Source organism: Varroa destructor, unplaced genomic scaffold, assembly GCF_002443255.2.
Source record: "Varroa destructor unplaced genomic scaffold, Vdes_3.0 BEIS01000002.1, whole genome shotgun sequence".
NCBI classification, from domain to species: domain Eukaryota; kingdom Metazoa; phylum Arthropoda; class Arachnida; order Mesostigmata; family Varroidae; genus Varroa; species Varroa destructor.
In genome coordinates this window covers 23,315,204-23,332,003 of record NW_019211455.1, presented here as the reverse complement: position 1 = coordinate 23,332,003, position 16,800 = coordinate 23,315,204, and the positions used below count along the sequence as shown (strand labels likewise).

At 44.0% G+C, this 16,800-nt stretch overlaps 1 long non-coding RNA gene across 6 annotated transcripts in view; it reads left to right on the top strand.

Annotated features, from left to right (window-relative positions):
- Positions 1-3,219: 3,219 nt before the first annotated feature.
- LOC111245757 (uncharacterized) overlaps positions 3,220-16,800 on the top strand; it is a 31,577-nt gene continuing 17,996 nt past the window's right edge. Inside the window, exons 1-3 of one of the 6 annotated variants that reach the window (XR_015321477.1) lie at positions 3,817-3,968; positions 4,684-4,869; positions 8,160-10,624. This is a non-coding gene — a long non-coding RNA (uncharacterized LOC111245757). The other 5 variants (XR_015321479.1, XR_015321475.1, XR_015321476.1 and 2 more) reach the window with 5 other exon arrangements.

Sequence of the window (16,800 nt, the reverse complement as noted above, 5' to 3'; positions counted from 1 at the left end):
ATTTCTAAACAAAAACGACATTGAAGCATCACGAAGGCTTTCGTTTTAGTCAGTAAGCAAGGTCAAGTGTAAAGCTCAATACAATCGGTCTCCAGCATTTTATGCCAGTGTCCATTGACAGCAAGGATGGAATCACCGGCCGATCGTCGGCCTATTAAATGGTAAAATACAACTAGGACAAAAAATTATTGTTTATGTTTCGCGGGATTCAACGCTAGCTGGTCAAGCTATGTCATAAATTTTTCGATGATTACATTACCCTTCCCACCCTAGTATTACATGACTACTACAGAAATCTTCTCATTATTAAATGAGTATGTCGAGCGTTTGGTATATCGATTTCATACTATATAGCCACGGATTCTATTGAAATATCATTCAGAAAAAAAACACACAGAGTAATATATTAAGACGATTCTTTGTATCTACCCAACGTGCAACTCGGTACCTATATGGTTTCTATAATTTGACGGCATGTTCGGGCGCTTGTATGTAATATATCCTTCGAAAAATCTGTTCACTATTTCTGATGGATTTTACGTTTCTCTCAGCGTTTGCATGGGCATTTCTATCATCCATCACGGGTATCACCACTACAATTTCAATTTTTGCATACGTCGTCATAGCAAGCACGGCGTTTTCCTGCCGTGGGTTTCGAGTGCTTTTAGGTTTTTTGTTGTTGTTGCTAATGCGAACGTTGTCTTGATTGACGCCACGGTTGACGCGGCCTCTATTGTTGCACCCTGTTTTGCTGATGCTGCTGTCCTAACCAAACGGAGCCTCTGGCGCCGGCCCTTCCCCAGCGCTAAGTGTTTGAGGATCCCGCGCCAGACTCTGGAGGAGTGAACGGAAAAGAATTAGAGATAGAGATCGGCGACAGGCGAATGCTAAACCGGCGATAACTGCTGATCGGCTACTTTCTCTTCTCGTCCTGTCTCGCTTTCAACTCTCTGATCATCGCTCCTTCTTCTTCCTTTTCACGTCGTTGTCGTCATCACCATCATCATGATAACCACAATCAACATGTACACCATCGTCATCTAGAGAGTAAACGCCCTCCAGCATCAGCAGCAACAGTAACAACAACAACGCCAGCAACAGCGGCCCCAGTAGCTACCGTTGTAGAACCCACCGACAACAGACCCTGATCATCTGGAGACCATCTGGATATACTGGCTCCTAGATAGACAGAACGCCTTTTTCGGCTACTGCTGCAGCGGCGTCGGCGGTCGGTCGATCGCGACCACGACAGAACCGGCGCTAGTTGTAGGCAGCCGCAGCCGCTATCATCAGAATCACACTCAGGTCCATATTCGCATGGAAGCATTAAAAAAGGGAGGAAAGGGAATGATCGAACGACAGAAGGCCTAAGTGCCAAAGTGTGGCAGGCGAAATTCCGAGCAGAGATTTCAGCCAGAGAACGGAGAGCCACCATTGTCGTTAACCAGTTGGCATTGCCTCACATCGTAACCGGAGAGCGCTCCTTTGTCTCCGAACTTCGTCTTTCGACGCTTCCTGCCACTCGGAACCGTCCTAGTCCCTAATGTCGCCACTTCTGACGCCAGCCTCGTTGGCTGGCACCCAGTGCAACTGCGACTGATGCGTGTATAAATGAGGGATATGCCATCAAGGATTGTACACGCACAGGCAAGCGAGCAGTTCGCCAATATCGCATGCGAGTGTATACAGACGGTCAGGCACACACGCTCCCATACGTCCATGTACCCATATATATCAACGGACATACATCATACATAGAGGGCACTCGACAGGCGTTTGCAGATACTAACGCACACAGAGACTAAATATAAAGTATTTAGACGTTGAATACGCTCACTGTTGCTATCTTTCGCTTCTTCTATCTTTCACACACTAACAGAGCCTATTTGAGCAGCGTGTTCTTGGGACCGATTACCAAAGAAAGCTTAAAGACGTCGTAAGTGTTCAGCATACTAACTGTCCTTAAATTAACCATTCACAGAGCCAAAGCAACGAGTTGGTTAGCCAACGCTAGATCGTATTAGAATGTATGGAAATGTTATTCCTCGCACCTTAAACAATGAAGTGGCCTCTATATACGGACGACCTTGTTATGCACAGCAGGAGTATCTTGTGCCTACAAGAAGCGCCAACAAACCTGAACAATTCAATCGTCGGCCTTAACCTTCAAATCAGCAACGCTCTTGGAGCTACTATTGGGCCGTAATGAGGCCGAAACACGCAGTCATCTAGAGTACCAGTTTATATTCCTTCAAGAGACGATATATATATATATATATATATATACATAAAAAACAACACAAGTAAATGCTTTAGCTTAGGTAGCTAAAGATTGGAGACTAGAGGACAGAGTTCCTCGTTAGATGATACTATATATATATATATATATATATATATATATATATATATATATATATATATATATACTACACTTCATATTGCTTATTTATGAAAAGCATGTCAAATCAAGACTATTTGTATCGTAGATCATGTGAAAGAGGAGATGCGGCAGAATCCAAGATTAAAAGCTATCGTCTTTTTACAATCCGTTGGCCATAGCTAACATTGCCACGGGAGCGAATGTGCGAATTAGGTCCGATCGACGATATTGAACGCTTATGGAGACGATCATGATGTCGTTGTCGCCATTTTGAATGATATTTCAAACATTTTTCTGCATCAACTGCGGCTTCCGTTCCTGTTCATAATTCTTCTCCTTTCTTCTACTGGATCCACCGTTGTCGTTTTTCGTTGATCATTCGAAATCAATTTTGCCGCTCCTTTTTGCCCTTTCCCTATTCATCTTTTCATCGTGTTTTTAGCCCCTCTTTTGAATCCTCGCGCCCGACTGGACGAATCCATCTATCGTCCGAGTATTTTTTGCCGGCCGGTCAGCCAAGTCGTTGAAGCTCGTAGCGTTGAGGCTTGCCAGAGACAGCAGCAGAAGCAGCAGCAGAATCAATAACTAGAGAAACATCAACAAGTGGCATTGCACCCCGCCGAAACGAGGGCTGTCAGGCAGCACAACCACGATGACGCGAGTCGAGAGCGCGCACTAGAGCTCTGGGGCCGGGGAGCTGCCGCCTGTCCGGCAAGGCGCCTGGCTAACGATGCTTTAATCGTAATCTGCTAACAGGCGATCCTGCCAACTTAAGCGAAGGCTATTGAGACATTCCGACTTCAATTGGACTGAATTCGATAGCAGCACGAGGGTTTACAGGACAGGTTTATTCTGATGACTGCTTGACCGAGCGCACACTTTGCGCAAGCCAGTACTGACGGCGACCAAATACACAGCGTCGCGTCTGTCGCCGATGCGAATTCTCGTTCGCGACCGGCTATATCGCCTTGCTTCGATTTCCCCTTCCCAACGCCCGGGTCAGACCGCCCATTCGCTCAAAAATCGGTGATCAGCATGGCATTGGACGAAGAGGCTGTCACTGAGGACGGAGAACCTCTTGTTGTCGGCGGAATGCGCTTCAGCTCGTAGCACCAGCTGTTATCAGTTAAACAACAACAACCACAGCCATCTCGATAACAACGACAGCAACAGCATAAAGGACAGGTGGTGATTTTTTGTAACATAGAGAAGGATTCAGCCGTTCGATTTAGGCCTTCTCGATAAATCGACTTCTCTTCCTTTGATTGCGCGACTGACTTCAACTGCTGGCCTGCGCGTTCATGATCCCGTTTAGAACGTCGAACACTTTTCGAATTTTACCGCCGCTGCCGCCGCCGCCGCCGCCGCCGCCGCCGTTAGGGCGCGAATATGCGCAAACATTCAGCCTCGCCGGTTGAGAAATCAATAACGTAACTCACCAATACATATTGTACAGACGGCATGTAAAGTATTTGCTTTCACCATGAGAAACAGCGAGCGACCTTGTTGATGTCTATGCTGTGCTTTTAGATGGCATTTTTTTTGTTTGTCCAACTCGTTGTTGGCCTCGTATTGTCGACGTGAATATGTAAGAAAGCAACGGCGCATATAGAAAATCTCTGTATCTGTAGTAAATCGGCCGTTAGCTACCAATTAACTGATAGCTTTAACCGAAACGATTATACAAAATAACCCTTTTATAGTTGATGGTGTTAGTCTGTTGTTTACATTATTGTGTCGTGTTAGGCAGATTATGCTTGATGTTGTTGTTGTTTCTCACACATGGCCCCATCTATTTAGTGTTTTTTTCTTATATAATATAATGAGGGTGTTGTTTGTTAGCTCTTTCGAGATCATTGGTTGTCTAAAAAATCAGACATTCTCTTGTTTATACTGAGAAAAAAAAATCAGCCTTCTAACCGCCCTCCATGCACAGCTAAATGCTCCAGTCGTATTCCTGTGTTTCGCAGACTATTTTTGATACACTGTATGTACTATTGGCATTACTGTTATATGTACTAATAGCTGAAATCTTGCTTTACAGAGATCAAGTGTACTTTTAAACTTGTAGAATGGACAGGGGTTTTCGTGGTTAGTACCGAATAATCCGGTCAGGTCATTTCGAAAGCTGAAGCCAATGACAGACAGAGATGCTTAACAATACTTTACCTTAACTTCAGCCTTACACTGTAGATTGTTAATGATGAGAGACGTTACGTTGGTAAACGAGTTCTTTAAAGGTGAAAAAATTGGCCACTCAGTTGAAGTCTTCGTGGGTAACGAATCTGGCTGCTAATTTTTAGGGACTCGTTGTGATCGAAGTTCGAACCCGGACATAGACACGGGTCATTTTGTGCTGGGAACGAGCCATGTGACGAAATTACGCCCGACGACTCGAAGCATGAAGAAGTGCACACGGCAAAATCCCGCTGATAGAGTGGTGGGTAGCGCGTTTGCATGCTAAATGTGCGGAACACGTGGTTGTCCAGGTTAGAATCCGATCGCAGATACAATTCGTTTAGTGTTGAAGCAAGCTAGGGTACCGGACGGAAAACCCGAACATCTAGGTACACATGGTTAAGTCATGAAGGTCAGCGACGCAAGACTGTTACTTAACTTTAATAGCAGAAAATAAGGTTCACGAGCAATCGCAAGGAAGGTTTTATGAACCTTAAACGACGACATAGAGCTCACTTTTGGAGGCTGTTAACTAAATTAGTCATAGCTACAATGTTCCTGAGTGTTTTGTACAATTGGGTAAATGGGAAATGATGATTTCGGTTAAAAAAGGAGGCTTGTAGAACATGCTATCATTATTCTTTTTTATGCAGCGTATTTACGTAGAGACACATAATAACGTAGCTATTAGCTAAAATAGAAAAGGAACAAAAAAAGAGTCACAAAATATACTTATTTTTAACCAACGTTAATATCGTCGCAATTGGTGCAGAGAAGGACTTTTGTTTAACTGCTTTTATCTTAAAGTTCGAACGAGTTGAAGTTAACCAATCTGATCTCATTCCTAAATAAAACCACGTTTTCGCACTTCTGTTTCACACTAATTCTCGCTCTCAGTAAATCTCTTACAAGACGGCACCCCTGATAGCAAAGTGCACACACACATACACATGTAGCTGCTATATGTTATACGGCACGCAATAACCGAAAAGCCGTCTGAAAGCAGGTTCTCGAGTAACGAAAGTTGATTCACAGTCACCGATGACCCCACGACAAAGGTTCCGCGTTAGAGATTTTTCCCTTCCAATTACGTTCTTCTGTGGCATAATCTAAGAAAAACAGAAGCATCCAGAACCCCTTCGCTCCCACTTCCCCAATATAACAACAGTCATTCAAATACCCTATACGAACGATTAGCGAGCAGACGTAAGCAGCAGTGGTGTATATTCGATATGTTGGTTCTTTTTTTATACCTGGATTCTGTTGCGCTGGCGACTTCTGCCGAGTCACACGGATTGCTGTTACCGAATGCCCCACAGTCGAGCGGACACCTTCGTGCTTCCCGCTCTTGTCCTTACTTGTCTATTTCGTTCAACGAGCTCTATCCTTCCAAATGTCCTGTGTATCAGGGTGTGTGTGCACACAAACGAATATCGACCTATGAATCCTTATGCGTTATGCATTTGTATTCTTTATTCTCGTACTTCCATCCTTAGGATGATTTCACAGCCCTCTGCCGCGACTCAACCGAAATGCCTTGAGGTTTGCTTCAGTCAGATTCGATCCGATGGAATTCATCTGACAAAGCACGATTGAAGCGGAACGCCACCGTTTCAATGAGACATTGGGCACCAGGCGGCATAGCTCCTCGGGGAACCAAGAGAGGTTCGTTTGCCCCATTGCACTTCACATGAACGAGTCCATCATATAGCTCCGGACGAGGAAGGGAGCACACAAAGGCTCACAATTGGCGTTTCAGACAGAACTAGAAGAAGGCTAACGCGGCCCTAATCTCTGCACTCGATAAGGACACATGCTGGGTAGGCATCGTGAAAGTTTTCGACTGCAGTTCCTAGTCTAATGGAGACGTGCTGCTGGTGAGCGGAACCTGTCGTCAACAGAAGCGTCAGACAGAATGAGATAAAACGAGAGCGTCAGTGAGAGATCGGCTGGGCAGAGGCTGCCGTTGTTGTTGTTGCTGCTGCTGCTGCTGCTGCCGCCGCTGCCGCTGCTCAAGTCAACCCTTAGCACATCGGAGGCGCATTCTAGTAAAAAATGCCGTTGGTTCCGGGTTGCCGAGTGCTTTCACAAAAGGAAGAGAAGCGCTTAGCCTCGTGTCCAGTGCATCTGTCGCGTTTCTGTGGTGTCGTTAAGCGCCTTCAGCAAATACAGTAACAGCTGCAGGAGTGCCGCTTTCATTGCATTCGTTGCGTCTACGCTCCGACTGTATTACTATCGTCGACACAGCCAGGGTCGTCATGCTCATGCCAGTGCAAGGTGCATGCTACGTGCGCTGAGCCTCAACACAATTGTAGCAGCATCGACAGATTGTTCGATATCTGTTGAATAGAGAGAAGAGCATAAAGGACGGTTTGTTCTTCAACTTGTACGCGCTAATAAGCCGGCGAGGGTCATGACTAGCAAAAGCAGAAGAAGGTCACAGAAGACGCGAGTCAATCTAGTCCGGACGAAAGCCAAACCGACGAGAGAACAGGTCGAATTCCGTGGATTTTTTTACTGCTTGACCTGGCGAAGGTCGAATCTGGTCTTGCTCGCCTGTCGACGAGGCAGCGCAGATACATTTATCGAATGGTGTTCATCACGTGTACAGCAAGTTCTGCCAGCTTGCTTTGATCAGCTGATAGCACAAGGCGGAAACGAGCCGAACTAGGTAGGACGGGACGCTTGCGGTCAGACTTCAAGAAGAAAACTACTTGCTGGCTTTCATGAATGCCAGCCCCCCTTTATGCCCTTTCTTTGCTCTTGTCTTTTGTATCGAAGGCGAGTGAGGACAGACGTTCGCCATTGCAAAGGAGGGCATACTCCTTATGTCTGGCATAAAATCATTCTTAGAGTACCTATGATGAACCTTGTAGCCATTTGTACCTGTTGGCCGCAGAGTCACAAATCTGACCGGCTCTATTCGACTTTCAAGATTCGCTGACGTTATTTTTCCTAAATAATGATATTCATATGGTATACAATGTGATTTTGAGTATTTACTGACAACTGGAGTTCTGTCACAGCAGCTAATCAATCCAATTGAGGTCTGTGCTATAGAATGGAATGAAATCATGTGCTATGATCTGTCTATGGAATTTGTCTACCGGAATAAATAGTTATCTTTCGTTTTGTGTCTAGGGTGAACTAGACTGAAGGGATGCTTTGAACACAATGAGAGTACGCGCCGTTAACTCTTGAGGAAAAGTTCTTCGAAAGCTAAGTCTTTCTAGGGGCTCGTCGTTTGACGAATATTGAAGACCTAAAATCAACGTCTACATTTTCCTAATACTCAGAGTAGAGCTTTCTAGAAAATTCAATCATAATGTCAACTACGTATAACGTATTGCACGATACTATCGTATGCGTATCCCGTTCATTTCTACTAACGGTAAACATTGTTAGACTTATTATTATAATTAATATTTTAATCGCCACTCATTCTGCCAGCATCAAATCTACAAAGGGCATTTTAACTATTATAGGTTTTAGTAATGAAACTCTAAACATTAATAATAATAAAACGCGTGTCTTTTCCTTACGCTCGTCAACAACTCCTGTCTCTCGCTATTTTTTCTGGTCTTTTTCCGCCCTGTTCCAGATTGGCTTGTTTAGAGGCGTGTCTTACCAGGTGAATTGACTCGCGATCATTAGCCAAACGGAAGAGTTAGAGGCAGTATGCCTGCCTGTCAAGCGCGACATCAGCCGCTCAAAAGTAATCGGGAACTCCCCGGGTGGCCTCTGGTTAAAGCGTCGTTAACGGTAAGCTGCTGCTAACTAAGTTACGCAGCAACCTAGCGACTCAGTCGTGATTCACCCAGCCAGCGGCAAGAGGATAAGGGATCGTTGTGAAAAGAAGTCTCAGTCGAGCTGACTACTGAACTCTCGTCAAATCGTCTTCTCGGAGTAAATGCCGCAGCAGTCTTAGTTCCGCTGAAGTGGCTTCTGCGATGGACAAATTCACGGGGTCTCTGCAATGGTAGTAGCTGTTTGTCACATTTGTACCCAAGAGGATCGTTGCTTGCATCGTCCTTACTGAAGCACAAATTAGGAGATGCATATACTTGGTGTGCGTGTAGAAACAGCTGTCGCGATCCCATATAACTGTGTAACCGATTTGGTATGACGCCAACGCATTCAGACCTTTGTCTTATACAAACGCAATTCAATGGATCAACGTCGAGACAAAATCCGCAACGCAGTAGATGTTTACACTGGCTACTACTTGTAGCGACGTAGGTTTTTCCGCTGCTAACTGTGTGTGCACGTCAGTAAACGCCCTTGCAGGACGTTTAGCATCAGTTCCTCCGATGAAAGTAACTACAGGATATAGCAAGCACAGCTGGTGATAATGCACTAACAAGCTTAATAATAAACTAAATTAAAAGTAAAACAAATATTCAGAACGGCTTCGAGTGATGGCCGTTTGTCGAACATACATGTAGGCCCTCCTAGTCGACGCGAGAAAATTGCGCTTGACAATGGAAACTGGACTCTAATCTTCCATTTCTCGTTGCTTGTTTAGCAAGGTAAACGCGCGACACGAAAGAAAAGAGTCGCGCATTTGCTATCGCTCAAATCACTGGTGCTCCTCATGCATTTGCTGATGATTGCTGATAGTAGTTAGTAACAATGACGCTCTTGAGCAACAAACACCCCGATAATGGTACATGTGAGTTCCTATATCCTTTTGTCCTTAAGAGATGGAGTGATAAATAGAAACGGAGAGACAGAGATAAATAAAGTTGAATGATGGCTTCCTCCAGCTCCATTAGTTTCTGGCCATTTAGATTTCACTTTATCGTTTGTTAGGTTTCGGTTGTCTATCTATCCGTCTTGAGTACCGCTAAACATTGTTTAAAGATCTTCTGGCTTTGGTTCCGCATCGGATTTAGCATGCTAAACTACTCATCTCTCAAGCTATCTCCGCGGTAGCTCACTCGATATGAAATCTCGCAGTCGTAGCGAAGAGGACAACGACGTGAAAGCAGACCCCCAAAGAGACGAGAAAAGCAAACGCAATAGACAAGCTTGTAGAGTGCCGTCACGATTCCGCACGCCCCGATTGTATACGGAGCCATAATCCAGTTTTTGTCCATCCGGTGTTTTTGGTCCGGCGCAGCTCGACAAGCCGATTCCGACGGCTGCTTCTGGCAGCGAGTGTGGCCTCCTCCATCTACTAACCCAAAAGTGCTTTGCGTTCATTCATTCGACAGGGAAGACGATATTTCGAAACGATACTTTCTAGCTTCGTTAGTTCTATGTGTAAAACGCTATAGCAGCTTCATAGTATATTATGGATGATTGCATATGGATAAAGTAAGAAGGGCGCGACCGGAACATCACTCAAGTACATCAACTCATAACGTCCAATGTATGCATAAAAGAACATCTAGAAAATATAGTTGTGCCTGTTGTATCTGATCGAAAAAAAAAAGGTCATTGTGGTTAAGTACATGTATACACATATGTACATACACCATTTGTTGAGAGGAATCTTAGTAAAATTCAGGAAAACAGAGGATCAAATGGTTTGAACTATATATGCAGAATGCATAACAGCGACTGAATGCTGTTTAGGTCAAAGACCAGTTTCTGTCATTTTCATTTATATGCGTTCTTTTCTATATTTCAGCCTGTTTCGATTAATTAATTAAGCGAGTAATCAACTAATTAGCCAATGTTTTCGTAAATCTAGACCTTAACCTCAAGTGACCCCAAGAGCAAGCCTGAACACTGGCCTTCGCGATGATTTTTCTCCATGACAAGTGATGAATGAGTGTGAGAACGTAGTTTAACAGTTCTCATGCTGGTCCAACGTAGGTGCACGATGAACTTAAACTAGTAACTCAAGTAATTGGACAAAATGTTGAGTCTCAACTAAGAATTTCATGTTTGCAAGACATACATCCGCCCTAGCCACTATGGTACAACGTAAGTGATTTTAGCACATCTAAATAGAGATCTGTAATATCGAGCCATACACTAAAAATAAGAGATAGCTAGAGAGACCTAATATGTATGGTTTTTTGTAGGACAAATAAAGACGTGTTTTGTCATACCCATAGCCACCAATAGACATCCCGAATAATCTATATAGGTGGTTTCTAGGTTGCTACTAGAAATGGTTTCATCTAGCCGAAAAAGCCGGCTAGCATTCTTATAAGAGGCTCGTAAGGTTTATCCAGTGGGTGTCAATAGGTTGTAAGTCAATTCGTCGTCCAATCTGTCGTCGCAATCACAGTCTAGAACAAAGGATTGCTCGTATTTCTTTACTTGGCAAACTCTCAGTGCTAGTTTCCTTGTTATGCAACAATAGAAAATGTAGAGGTAGCAGCCCATAAGACGCGCATCTTCTTGGGTAACAATAATGTGGCATATTTACTGCCCTCATTCCCTATCCTGTCTGCGCTCTAGCCTGTTTCTGCTGCTAGCGGATGCTAACGTGTCACGGAATAGGTTTCTTCCCCGTGCAAGACATAGGGGAGGTGGAAGCGACGGCACGACAAACAGCAGCCAATCTATTCATTATGGATACAAACATATAGATCGGGCATAGAACATAACATCCCGTGTGTGCGCGTGTGTGTGTGTGTGTGTGTCTGAAACAATTGTGCCTATTGTTTGTAGACTCTTCATGTCTGTGTCGGACGTCAGTCAGCTGCTGTGAATAATTTTGCTTATGGCGTAAACTGAACATAGTAAAGCACCACCATATATCCGTGCCCCGTACGGGTAAAAATGCGATTAGAAATAGTACTGCATGGATATTCTTCTATAAACACTGGGAACAATAAGAAAGATAATAGTTGAAAAGCGAGGCATCGATTCAAACATTTATCTATGACTAAGCTTTCTGGATACTACAGTGGGTAGCCATTAAATCTAGATGTTTTGTACTGATTAAATGCGTAGAAGCATAATAAGAGGAAAAAGACGATGACGACAGAATGACGACTTTACAAAAGCCAGAAATCTACTTTATATTACATGTCTGCCGGTATCCACTACTGCATGCTCCCCGTATACACGCCGTACTCATGCTCTAGCGCTGTAGCTACGTTTTGCCTTGTGGCGCTCATCTCACTAGTAATAGTTGCAGTAATCACACAAAACACGAATTCATTTGCCTGTGCTCTTTTCGTTCCTATTCAAGAACCAAAGACGACTTGGCAAGTTTGTATAGCCTCCAACTCCCGCTATGCCGCTTAGGATCGCTGCATTAGTCCCAATGGGATGGGTCGACCAACCAATCGACTTTGTTTCTAAGTTACTCTGCTGGCATTGAAGCATACACACATAGACCGACACGCGTTATTGTGGATGCAGTTGTTCTTCACTGTCGGGGGGGGGGTGGGGTGGGGTGGGGTGGGGGGAAAACCCACTAGAACAGAGAATGACCATAACAATTACAATAAGAAAAAATAGCGAAATCATAGTTGTCATCTACGTCGTCGTCGTAGCAATTTGGGAGGCCACTCCGTCTCAACATGATTAGAAACATATCAACGCTACGTTCATATGGTTCGTCTCCTTCCACAGTAGCTTACTTGTGCTATAGCCAACGCAAAATTGTCATCGTCGTCGTAAAGATCATCACACCAAGCGTGGCCATCCGTAGAGGAATAGTGCGACGATCCAAGGAATAGTCGCGGCAATAACAGCGTCAGCGGCAATATCACAACTTTGAATAGTGATGGACGAAAAGCCTCTTTCATTTCTAACTAAGTTATGTTTAGATAGGCGCTAACCGACTGCTTTATTTCTGCTACCCTTTATCACAACAGAGTTCATTGTACAATACCGTGCGCTCTAATGCGTAACTGCCTACGTACGCTCTGATGGAGGGGGTATAGTAGTCACACTTGACGACCCGCTAGATGCGTCAACGGTGAACGTAATGCCTCAAACTGAACGACTTCCCTGTGTGTTATATCTCTGGCGTCACGAAACTGTGATGAGTATGCTAGAACGTGCCGTTTTCACTCTGTATTATGTTTTTTAAGGAACACACCGTACTGAACGGGCGCGCCAACGACAGTTATAGTAGGATTCATAATATATCATAGTAAAAAGTATAACTCTAGCAGTATAATGAACGCCTCAACTGGCTGTAGACGTGAATAAGATGTGCCAATGCAAAGAAGGTTGTGCACTTTTTTCGGACGATATGAACATGACATTGACAAACGATCCAAATGAAACTAAGCTTATCGTTCGCTTTCTCGAAGAGACTAAACCTGACGCCGTCACTAGCTCATCCCGTCAATTGTTTAGTGGACATTTAAGCGTATTTTGACATTTTATGTCCGACCACAAACACAAAAACTAATACCTAATAATCTCCAAAATAAGTATAAAAGAAAATAGTAAAAACGCGGATGAAGCTTCTCCGTACCGCCTGTGTAACTGCTCCTGCAAAGAAAATCCTTAACGAGGATCAGAGCTGTTGATATTAAGAATGCGTCATTTTCTCCCTTTTTCTAAATGCGTCTTTAGGCATTCGCACCTTTCTGCATCGTGAGTTGGGCCATTTTTCCAGGTTTCTCCCATTCCGCCTATAAGACTAGACAACTATTACAACTGAACAATCATTACTACTGGCGTCGCGGAACTGTGCGATAGAAACACGAGAGAACCGCTTCCTTCTGTCGAACAGGAATTGCTTTCTCGGATTTTTTTTTCAATCGGCCTCCGGTTTTTTCCTGTCCGGGCCAGTTATAAGCGAACAACGAGTGAACGAAAGCAAAAGTAATTACCATCGACCTTACAACCGTCTCATCTAGATCAAGCTTCTCTGGAGTCAAAATAAAGATCTGCCCCTGCTCACGCGCAAATGGAACAACACGGAACCAACTCACGTCATGCACATCTAATAGATCCGGACGGGAACTGTGTGCATACGACTTTCTAGGAAAACAGAGAGCTAACGAACTAAGCGATTACTACCAATCGAGGATACGCCTATCCGAACTGACGCGGTTTCGTGCCAGGACCTTCAGAGTTCGTCCTACAGCTGCGCGCAGCATCGTCCTAAGAACAGAACGTGATTTGTCGTAGCTTTGCCTGGCGAGGGGAACATCGAGAGAGAGAGAGAGAGAGAGAGAGAGGGGGGGGGGGGGTATATGAGGGAGAGCGGAGGAGAAAGGAAGAGGGGGAGGAAAGACCGCAGAATACTGCTGCAGTGCGTAAAATGTCGGCGAGTTAAAGATAGCATAGCCTTGGTCTTTAATAGTTGACAATGGTAGGGTGTTTGGCTCCGTACTAGTGACACTGACAGTCTTTCAACGGAAAGGAAGAACGATACTGCATCGGGGCCGGCAGCAATGCAGCAGCCACAAAACGCTACTAGACTCTTTTAGAAGCTAGAACAACTGGGCAGTGACGCGAAGCCATGGATAATTTTTCAAATCCGCACGCCGGCGTGATCTTATACCCGGGCCAAGTACCGGCGACAATGATAACGGGACGGCCATGGTCACCGCAGCCGCTCCCATAGAAATCGTTTCTTGTCATGTCCCTTCTTTTTGCTAGTCCCTTATTTGAATGGCCGGATGTTTGTCAGATACTGCCGTTAGTGAGCGCATCTACACAGACGCACACATACCAGTATCAGTTCATCGCCCTACAGTTATCCACCCTTGCCCCATCGGCCCTTTGACACTACAATATATAGAAGTATATATGGTGGGCACATACGGAGAGATGTGGGACCAGCGGGAAAGTTTACTTTAGAGTTTGTGGTAGCGTTAATAAAAGGTCGAAGACTAAAAAAAACACGAGAGCGAGCGAAGCTCAGTCATAATACATGAAAACCTATATTTGTGTGACTCCACGATACGTTCCTTAAGAGCAGGAAGTTGTTAGAAGTAGAGAGGCGAGAAACTTCGATCGAATTGGCTGGCCTGAGACAGGAGGGACCATATTCAGATAGTACGCGTTTGAACAAATCGATAATTAGGTTTTTTCGCACGCCTGCGAAGGCAACGACGGTAATATCTGACTGCTGTTTTCATACAGACAATATGCTTACACATATCAATAATTACAATAGCTTTTTTGTCATTCGCATGAGCTGAGCAAATGCAAGAAGCTACGCTCTACCTCAACAGGTTCTGAAGGCGACATGCGCACAACATCCAAGGATATTTTGTTATTAATGCTATGACTTGACAACATTAATACTAAATAGAATTAATTTTTGGCAAGGCAGTCCGCACATGTGTCCTGCTGGCTCGTAAATACCTCATGACATTGGAACCTTACCTTTCGGACGGGAAAAGTGTGTTCGAATTCAGGTACAAATGCCGTATGTACGTAACACTTTGGCGCAGGTGACTGCTTTCACTTGTCAGAGCTTTGGCCGATCAGATGCGAGCATAGCTTCAAAAAAATCAATTCATACTACAATATTTAGATAGTTAGCCGCTCAAAGCCTCTTTTGCTATTGGACGCCATGGCAAAAATGGCCGGCAACCTATAAGAAAAGATTTGTCTTTACTTGTATAGAGATTTGCCAGTTGTCATGGGCCGATGAAGTTTATCACTCGGCTTAATACGAATACGGCCACATCTTGGAGTACGGTAACAGACGGTATATTAATAGCACACTTACTAGCATGCGGCTAAGACTTTTTCCTAAAAAGTTCCTTCAAGTTAGCCAAACAGCAGTTCTAAATGTAGTTCCATTACGTTTTAAAATCGTTCTGGCTTGGATATCAGCGTAGCGGTGATTTTTAAGCTTGCTGCTGAAGTTCTAAATCGAAATATGGAGGATGATATATGGATGACACGTTTGAATTGCGATATGCTGCTGCATTACTATCCTCCGATTTGTTGAGTCAAGCATCTCGGCAGTGCTTTCGCAGCAGATAGGAACTTCTTTCTGTCAGTTCTGTAACGTAGTTTCTAGTAAAATGTAAAATAGAAAGCAATAAGTAACGTATCGTATTTAAGATTATGGGGGAACAGATCAAGTTCTTCATTGCGTTATTATAGCAACTATTATAAACATCACTATATCCGCGATGTCAACAATACTGAAGATTTTCTGGGGAACAAAAGTGATGACAAAGCAGACCTGTCACTGCACTACGAAATGCATTGGCGTATCTCGGACAGTCAGTATCGATGCGACAGTAGAAACTACCAAAGATGACATAAACTCCAGTTTCATAAATATGTCTGATCTACTTTTTCCTTGATCTCTACACCCTTGTGCAATCACTGCCAACATATATAACGGCTCCTTAATATCTCTTAGTGTGATTGATAAGTTTAGAAATTACCTTAAACTTAGTAATCGTATACTTTTATTATTATTAGTCCTCTAAAGTACACCTGGCGTATCTCTTACTTACCAACGCAAAAAGCGATAACACGAGCGCAATATCAGTATGGTACCCCATGAAACTGTGATTAGAGTGCCGGTATTTTCAAAGTCTTAAGTTGGTTAGCGTCAGTCTAGTATTACACGGATTGCCCACAGTGGTTCTGCCCCCTCCCTTTCTCCAATCAGAGAGATGAGTCAAGTCAGCAACGATGCTTAAGAGTTACGTTTCGTTGCGGTCCACCCTACAGTACCCCCAGCAGACCAACAAATGGCGATTGTCAACAGTTAGAGAAGGGAACAATACATCGCATATATTGCTGACCTGTGCAGACCTCTCTCTCTTTTTCTTCCTGTTTCACGCTTTCATTCATCGATCGTTTCACGCACCCCACCCCTCCATTATGTCATACATCAGTATTACGGCACTGCCTACGCATGCGATTATCTAGTTACCGTATCCGTCAATCATGGAAGAGGTCTTCATGGCCAGCTAGGATCGTCATGATTCAGTGCCATCACTGTATTTGTATGTTTGTGTGAATTCGACTAGCACGGTCTCTCTATAGCTGTGCACATACTGTCGTATAAATTAGGCTACGCAGTTTAAGCTTTTGTGATAGTAACAATAACGGTAGCCAAACATGACCCAAACTTGTCCTGTGTCATAGTAATTAGCTATATAGAAAGGTAAGTGTTTTTATAAAATGCGCTTAAGTATTAATTTTCGGGCAACGGTTGCACCTGTCGGCTCATAGAGGCTCCCTACGAGTATCCATATCATTGCAATTGAAACTCAACAATTCTACGTACTTTGCACTGATCGGTGATACTGAGTATTGAACAACACGATGCAGTGTTCTCTTCGCGAGTTGTTTCCCACTTTAGCTAGCCATTATTATCACTATTCGCG